Raw genomic sequence first — 8,687 nt, 5'->3', positions numbered from 1 at the left:
GTCCTCATCCTCAATTTTAACATCGATATTCTTTAAATCAAGAATAACTCTATATCTTTCATCAATGTGGGTATTAACGGATGTACCTTCATACATCTTGAGAGTTAACAATCGTTGCTTCATATAAAGCCGATTCGTCAGGGACTTGGTCATATAAATACTTTCGAGTTTAAAACACACTGCAGCAGCAGATTCTTCATCTGTGACTTCTCTTAGCACCTCATGAGACAAAGCAAGGAGAATAGCACTATGTGCTTTTTCCATAAGGTCATCTTTCTCACCATCAGATTAATTCGAGGGAAGATGTTCTTTTCCCTTCAGTGCCTTCAACAGTCCTTATTGCACTAGCAATGCGCGCATCTTAACACGCCACAGGCTGAAATCGTTTCTTCCATTAAGCTTTTCAATCTCATACTTGGTCTACGAAGTTGTCATAGCGAGATTCAGATTGACCAAAGACCTTGAAGCTCTGATACCAGTTTGTTGGGAAATTGCGGAATTATCTCTAAAGAATTGCCCAAGATCTAACCCAATCAATAGAATAAAGAAAGAAAGAAATCAAGCCCACCCACACAGAGAAACACAAGAATTTACGTGGTTCGGTCTTTTGATGACCTACGTCCACGGGCACAGTAACAGAGAAAAATCCACTAAGAGAAAAATCAGGAGATTACAAGAAACAGTCTCAAACTCATAACCCTTATCCCCCGTACACCTAAATCACTCTCTCTAAATCTAGGTGATTGTTATTCTTTAACCCATAGAGTCCTTTTATAGTATCAAATACAATAACCTTATCCTAATATAATTAGGAATCTTATCCTAATAGAATTAGGAATTGTTATTCTAATCTAACTAGATTTAAAGACTATTTTGTAAGGTATACTAATTTAATTAGAATTAAACAATCCTAATTAAATAACAATTCAAGACTATCCTAACAGTTTCTTATTGAGTTCTTGCTTCCATTACCATTTTTAATTCTTCCAAGCCGTCTTTTCAAAGAGGGGGAAGGTTAAGCTGAACAAAGGCAATAACAAACAGAGGTCAAATGAGCCAAATGAAAGATATTATGAAAAAAAGTACAAAAAGGGTACGAAAGAAGAAAACCCATAGAAACACAGCTCAAAGTACAGAAACAAGTTTGGAAATTACAATACAAAATTCTAGGTTTTAAAGGGACATGATATTTTCTTATGATCAAAGTACAAAGATAACGTAATAAAATGAAAAGTTTCATAACTTAAGCTATATTTAAGCTAATTTCATTTGAAGAAAGAAGTGATGAAGTTAGATCCTCACTTGGATTCTCATCAGCATGACCCTCAATTGATACTTCAAAAGGAAGTTGAAAAGGTTTGGGGGGCATTTGAAGGAGCTCAACATCAGTTTCAAGCATCTCCAAGACTTTGCTCATTGAGGGACGGTCGTTGGGTGGCAGTTGTATACACCAACAAGCTGTTATTATCATCTTCCTCACAATTATCTTTTCACCATCTGTAACCTCTCCCAACTCAATGTCCTCTCCTTGATGAAATTGGCCATAAATCCATGAAGGAAAGTATATTTGACTCAAGTGATCAGCAAACGCATTCAAATTCTTCCTTTTTCCCACCATTTCCATTAATAGCATTCCAAAACTATAAACATCAGCCTTATTTGAGATGCCTCCAATGTTTTTGTAGACCAATTCAGGAGCAATGTATCCTATCGTACCCCGTGCTGCAGTGAGAGATACGATGCTATCATCTATTGAATAAAGTTTCGCAAGACCAAAATCTGAAACTTTTGGGACAAAGTTCTCATCTAGAAGAATATTGTGTGGCTTGATATCAAAATGTAGAATTTGCATGTCACATCCTTGATGTAAATATTCAACTCCTCGAGCCACCCCAAGAGCAATATCAAACATTTTTTGCCAACTTAAGGTGATTTTATTCTCTTTTGCAAATATGATCCTATCTAGAGATCCATTTGACATAAAGTCATATACAAGAGCTTGTTTTGATCCCTCCACACAAAATCCAATGAGTTTTGCCACATTAACATGATGAATTCTCCCAATTGTAGCAACTTCGTTAATAAAATCTTGCCCATTGGCTTTTGACTTGCCCAATAACTTTATTGCTACAAGATGGCCGCTACGAAGCTTTCCTTTAAACACTGAACCATAACCACCTTCACCTAATTTATCTCGAAAATTTCTAATCATTTTTTTTATTTCACGATAAGAATATCTTATCGGCATTAAATTATTTTGACTTTGAAGAAACTCTTCAATCGTGTCATCCATAGATAAATGTCTTCTTCGCCATTTGTATGTAACAAGTGCAATCAAGCAACATATTCTCGACAAAGTTCATAATAAGATAACTCCTCCTTTTCAACAAAAGTACATTGGAACTCATTAATATATTTAAATGACAGTATTTTCAAAAGAAAAGTGATCATATCTTTCCCCCTAACAAACTTTATAACATGATGAAAGAGTAGGATGCTTACTTTCAAAAGGACAAAAAAAAAACAAGTTCGTGATTCTCACAAAATCTATTATCAAATAATTAGAAGTGTAGCATGTACTTGTCACAGTATGAATTAAATAGTATAGTTTGAATATCATATAAGAAATTAAATAGTATAGCTTGAAAGACAAATTCTACTCAGTAGTGCATTCGGTAATTTCTTAATTACTAAAATCACCATATACATTACAAAAAAAATTTACTACTAATTTTTACCATTCATATGTTCAATTAATAAGTACTTAGTTTAATTGGTCATATTATTCAAGTCCACAGCTTTTTTTTTATTTACTATTAATTTTTTTCATCTATAAGAAAGAATATTTTATGAAACATTGCACAGTTTTACTACATTTAAGGTAGTTATAGTCACAACCTGCAGTAATGTAGTTGCCTTGTCTTGTCTTCCATTTTTTAACACCTAATATCATACCATTTTTCATTTCAAAATTATTTTTCATGAATTTCTATTTTTTGATATTAAAAATTATGGAATATTAATTTTATAAAAAACATTTTTACTATAAAATAAAAAATAAAAAATTAAACTCCCTGAAAGTCAAACAAGGACAATAAAATGAGATAGATTAAGTACAAATTTATTGGACCTGAAAACCATTGATCCTGTCAATTTTAGAGAGTGGATTCACAGAAATATCATTAATGTTGGAGAAAGCAATAATAATTCCTACAAACTAACCTATCCATATATGCCTTGACTACCGAGATTATTATAGAAAATTTTTTCAATTTATTTCAAATAAGTAATTTAGTTGATCGTATTATTATATATCATGTGTTTCTTTTCCTACGTATTTGTATCTGTACTTGTATAATGAAAGAAAATCTAGAATTTTATTCTAGAACCCTCCAAAATCCTTTAAGTGCTGTGCTAATTTGAGTTTTACCATAAAACTAAATATAAGCTTGCATGATCTAATAGGCTGTTTTAATATTCTTTTCTTAAATTTGAGTACATTGATATTGCTCAACGTTTATGTATATGCAAATGCAAAGCTAAAACTTATTAAGTACCTGTAGCTTCAAGACATATAATATACGTTCCTGCAAAAAAAAAAAAAACCAAGAAAAAACAAAATTATGCAATTACTAATTTCAACAAAGGAACACAAATTAAGGCAAATTCAAGAAGAAAAATATTAATGCACTTAGGAAAGCATACTTTTTGGTGGATTGTAACTATTGTAGGATACATGGGGGCCTTGAAAAAGGAAATGGACAAAGCTATCTATATAGTTTCTCAAGCCATACAGCAAATCTGCCAACCTGAAATATTCAAATGCATCAGATTAAAATAATTGGAAATATTAATGATTATTTGACCACAAGGAAATGGGAAAAACAGTTGTAGGGAAAAAAAGGAAACTTTTCATTCAAGATAATTATTTGACCACAATTTTCCAAATTAGAATTTTAAGTCCCAACCAAACCCAATCTACTAAATAGAATTTAACTTGAATGCCTTGATGTGGCGGTAGTGGGGAAGATAGGAGCTCTGCTTCCCTCTTGGGTGGCATATGTGCGTGAATTAGGGGGGGAGGGAAGTAAATATGGGAGGTGATTGGAGAGGAGAATAAGAGTTTGGAGGCAAGAGGATTAGTCCAGCGTGGCTCAAACAAAGAATTACAAAAGGTAGTTGAAGTACCGTATGGTATTTTGGCAGCAAGGATAGTTTGAGAGCAAATGAATCTGGTCAACAGAAAAAAAAAATACAAACAGATTAGCAACTTTTTGTTTGCTTAGATCCAACTTGTGCTTGTGTGTGTTGGAATTATGGTTGGGTAATTTTGTTGGGATCACAGATCAACAAAAGGGGTTAAAACGAAGGGGAGGCGGGGTTTTAAGGGTAAAGAATGAGTGAACTGTGGATGGAGGGAAGGAGGAGAAGGATCTCTGGAGGGAACGAGGGAGACGGGGGGAGGTGAATGGAGGTTTTGGGAGGGAGCTGTTGTCTCACAGGAGAGAGAAAGGGGAATGAGGAGGGAGAAAGAGCAGGGTGGCAAGGAACGAATGAGGGAGAGGACAGGAGGTTGATGGAGGCATCGGAAGAGGTTGGAGGAGAGATCTCTACATTGTAAGGAAGGGAGAAATAGGAAGGGGAGAGGGTAGGGAGAAAGATGGGCTGCTACATCTGTTTGCCATGAGGTTGCAGCACCCATTTTGTGAAATTTGGGTTATATAGGTAGTTGAGGAAGTGATAGGCTGGTGCACATGATGAGACTGAAAGCATAATGGGTGGATAAAACATGAAACTGCGAAGCGAACCCAGATAAAGAAGAGACGCAGGAACCACTGCAAACTGGACGGTGTTCCTACTAGCAGGTCATGTCACTCCGACCATGAATTTGAAGATGTATTAAGCTGCCAAACCGATGAGGTTATTTTGTTTAGGATCAGTGCTTAGATGTAATGACCCCGAGGCATAAAAAATAGAACTTGNTGCATTTTTGTTGGTTTGTTTTTTTTTTTTTTTTTTTTTGTGTCAATGCTGAATTTCGCAGGCAACCAAGTGTCATCTGTAGGCTGCCTAGCATGGTGATAGAGAATAACTAATTTCATAGGTAATACTTGTAAATTTTTTAGGGAATGCCAAAGTAGGTCTCTTAGGGCCTTGGGAGACTGACTTTGGCATTTTTTTGTATCTCCTTTCATTACAGAATGAAAGATTTAATTTTTATTTCTAGAAAAAAAAAAGAAAATAGAATTTAAATGCTTGAGAATTCTTACATCGTATGAAATTTTTGAGATATTGAAGGTTTGTCCTCCTGGTAACAATGATGTTCTTCCAATGACAAATCAGAGCCAATTAATAGCTTTTCGTAGATATCAAAACTAGACAGACCTGTGATATTCTCAATCATAATTGGAATCTGCTCGTTTATGACTGTGCAAAACGGGTTGAAATCGCGGCTTGGTGTTTGTTGATCTAAAAAGTAAAAGTAGGAAGGTGGATGGGGAGAGCTGTTGGTGCAGAGAGAGGCATCAACGTAAAGAGAAGAATTCATTGGTCTTGAGCAATTGACAAGATACATTGTGTTCGGAATTGTACTAGAAAACCAAACTCCCTCACACGGAAAATCATAATGAAAAACAAAGGAAGTACAAGGCAGTGAGCAATTATCTGCATCCAGGCTCCCATCGACCAATCGGATCGTCAAATTAGAATAAAAGATTTCCTGGACGTAGAATTTTCCATTTTTCATGACCCAAATGGTGCGATTATCATTCTCACACTCCAATTCAACCCTATGATCAGTGTCGTTACACTTAGGTTGACTTTTTAATCGGAAAGGGTGACTGATGGTAAGGTTGCCGCACAAAGAAGAGCCGCCGCAGTCCTTATTTTCACTTGTAGCGAGGCAAGCACCAGGGAATAGCAATAAAGCAAGGGTCATGAGGCTAAGCAATGGCAGTTCTGTTTTTGGTTTCGACATTGTAAAATTTGGATGTGGTAGAGCGAGAATGAGGCTATAACAAGTTTTAACTCTTAAGCCAAGGATATATAGAAGCATTGGGTCGTTTTTGTCTTCAATATTCCAACAACCATTCCGATGAAAGCAAGTATAATCCCACGGTGAAGATATTAACTTATGGCAAGACTGGCTCCAAACAAAATCAAAGACAATGTGGAAAACAGTTCAACCAATTAGTCAAGTTCTTGGAAAATATCTTGGGGAATTTTCTTCTCATTTTCCGAAGAAAATAAAAAATAAGATACAAATTTATTAGACCAGAAAACCATTGATCCTGTCAATTTCAGAGAGTGGATCCAAAGAAATATCATTAATGTTGGAGAAAGCACCGAGCCATTTTCTTTGACTATAACTCGACTTAACTAGTGGAACTTGTACTTTTGGTTTTGACACGCTACAAATAACGGAAGAAGAAGCGAAGGAGGCTAAACATGCTTTTAAGTCAAGGAAACATAGGACCACTGAAACATTTTTCTTTTTTTTTTTTTTTTGGATTTAAATAAATGGGAGCAAGTCACCGTTTGAAAAACCAAAGTCAAGCTCTTGGAAAAAATATCTTTAGGAATTTCCTTTTCATTTTCCGAAAACCAGCAGTGGATATAAGTAGGACCTCTCTATAATAGCACCAAAATAATTCAAATGTTAAAATTTATTAATCAATGATGTAAATATCAGACTGAATTCGAAAATAGTTTGCCTTACTTTTTATTTTAATAATAAATTTATATTATATATATACATTTTATTTGCAAAAGAATTTTATATAATTTAATCTAGAATATTATTTTGACAATCCATGGACCTGAAAACCATTGACCTGTAGAACTTAGAGGGTGGATCCACAGGAATATCATTAATTTTTAGGAAGACTTTTTTGGAGAAAGCTGCAAGCACTTTCTTTGGCTATAATCCACCATTTCAGTCCAGCTCGAATTAAATCACAAATCACTTGCAGAGAAGTTATTTTCATTCCTTGCCACTTGCCAGCCACAATGATCACCCATTATTAATTACTCCACCAGACACAAGGAGCTGATGATCTCCCCAAATAAAGAACAAAGATGAAAAAAACAAATGATGAATAGATTCACATTTTGGGGAAGGGAAAAAATTGAGAAAAACAACAATAAAAACATAGATTTTATCCACATGCATCTAAGTTGCAATTTCTTGAAAGGAGACGTTTCTTGAGCGGCAAACAACCTTCAAGCCTCCAGGGCTTTAGAAGTTTAACCTTGACTGGGGCATAAACTTAATTATACCGCTCACTGAATGGAAAATTGACCAATAAGATTTCTTTTATCATAAAGTTTTTTTGCAGATATTGTTTCCCACAAGTATCTTACATAAAGATTGTATGATAAATTATGAATCGCTAGGCATAAAATTACAAATTTATGTAGGTGACATGATGAAATACACGTTCAGTAGTTTACACTACATTTAACATGAAGTTGGTGCTTTCGAAGGAAGTTGAAAAGGTCTGGGAGGCATTTCGAGGAGTTCAACATCAGTTTCGAACATCTTCAAAACTTTGTTCATTGAAGGACGATCAGTAGGCTTCATTTGTATACACCAAAAAGCTATTATTATGGTTGAAGGATTTCAAGGAAAGATTTTTTGTTGTAAAGAGAGTTTTAAAATTTTAAAGTCAAATTAATTTTTTGATAAAATAAAAACTGAAATTATCAAAATTCTTGGAATTTGGATGACAGATTTTGGTGGGTTCAAATTTTCATTTCAAATTTCAACTCTTAAAGTGAAATTTGCGAAATTTCTTGATTTTCTAAGAAGATATTAACATTTATTATATTACCCCTTTTATGCAACCTTTATTTTTTAAACTCTAACTATAAAAACTCATATTTTAAATATATGTTTTGACTTTTTTTATATTATTATTTGTCACGTCTATAGATTTGTTTTTTTAATGGACGATGGGAATAAAGTGGAAATTTTAATGAAATTAGAAAAATGAACAAAAAATAAGAGGTGAAATGAAAAGAATGATACGTACAAATTTTTTTATCATATTTATAAAAAAACTAAAACCCAGAAAATAATTTAATGAATTAGTGAAGATCTTGGACAAGATTTTCTGAACTTTTTCGTCACGAATAATTAGGAGTTAGGACCCCGTTGAGCAAGGCACATGATCCCAGCCCAGCATACACGTCGGGAGCTGAGATTTAGGCTCATCAGGCTGCTACTTTACGCCTTGTTGACCCCTCGGCTGCTTGACTTGAAAATCTTAACTAACCTTTTTGAATTTCTTTTTAATATTAAAATTACAGATCACATCCTTCGCTCTGCAGCGGGTTGTAAAATTTTGTGAATATTTTATCACAAATTTTTTACAAAAAAGTTTGTATCAATATGTCTTCATGGATATAATTTTATAATTATTTACTAACTATAGCAAATTAGTGTAAGGATTACAATTTGATTGAATAAATTTTAAGTATTTTTATTATTAAATATTTGATACATGTCGGTAGTAGCACAAAATCATACAATTTATAACGTGAAACATAAAGAAATAAATTGTATCCATTTACAGTTCAACAGGATTACAATCTTTGTATCAGAGTTTTCCAATTCGCATGTATTCAAGAGTGCAATATTACAATTATGATATACAGATATGATGAGAGAACAAGCAAAAATTTCT

At 33.8% G+C, this 8,687-nt stretch overlaps 2 pseudogenes; both read right to left on the bottom strand.

Moving 5' to 3' along the window:
- Positions 1 to 264, bottom strand: part of LOC18594500 — a 65,293-nt pseudogene extending 65,029 nt beyond the window's left edge.
- Positions 1,132 to 5,986, bottom strand: LOC18594493 (annotated as a pseudogene).

The sequence above is a fragment of the Theobroma cacao genome, chromosome 7 (assembly GCF_000208745.1).
Source record: "Theobroma cacao cultivar B97-61/B2 chromosome 7, Criollo_cocoa_genome_V2, whole genome shotgun sequence".
Taxonomy (NCBI): domain Eukaryota; kingdom Viridiplantae; phylum Streptophyta; class Magnoliopsida; order Malvales; family Malvaceae; genus Theobroma; species Theobroma cacao.
Note: the sequence above shows the minus strand (reverse complement) of the source record. Positions and strands in the feature narration are given on the sequence as shown.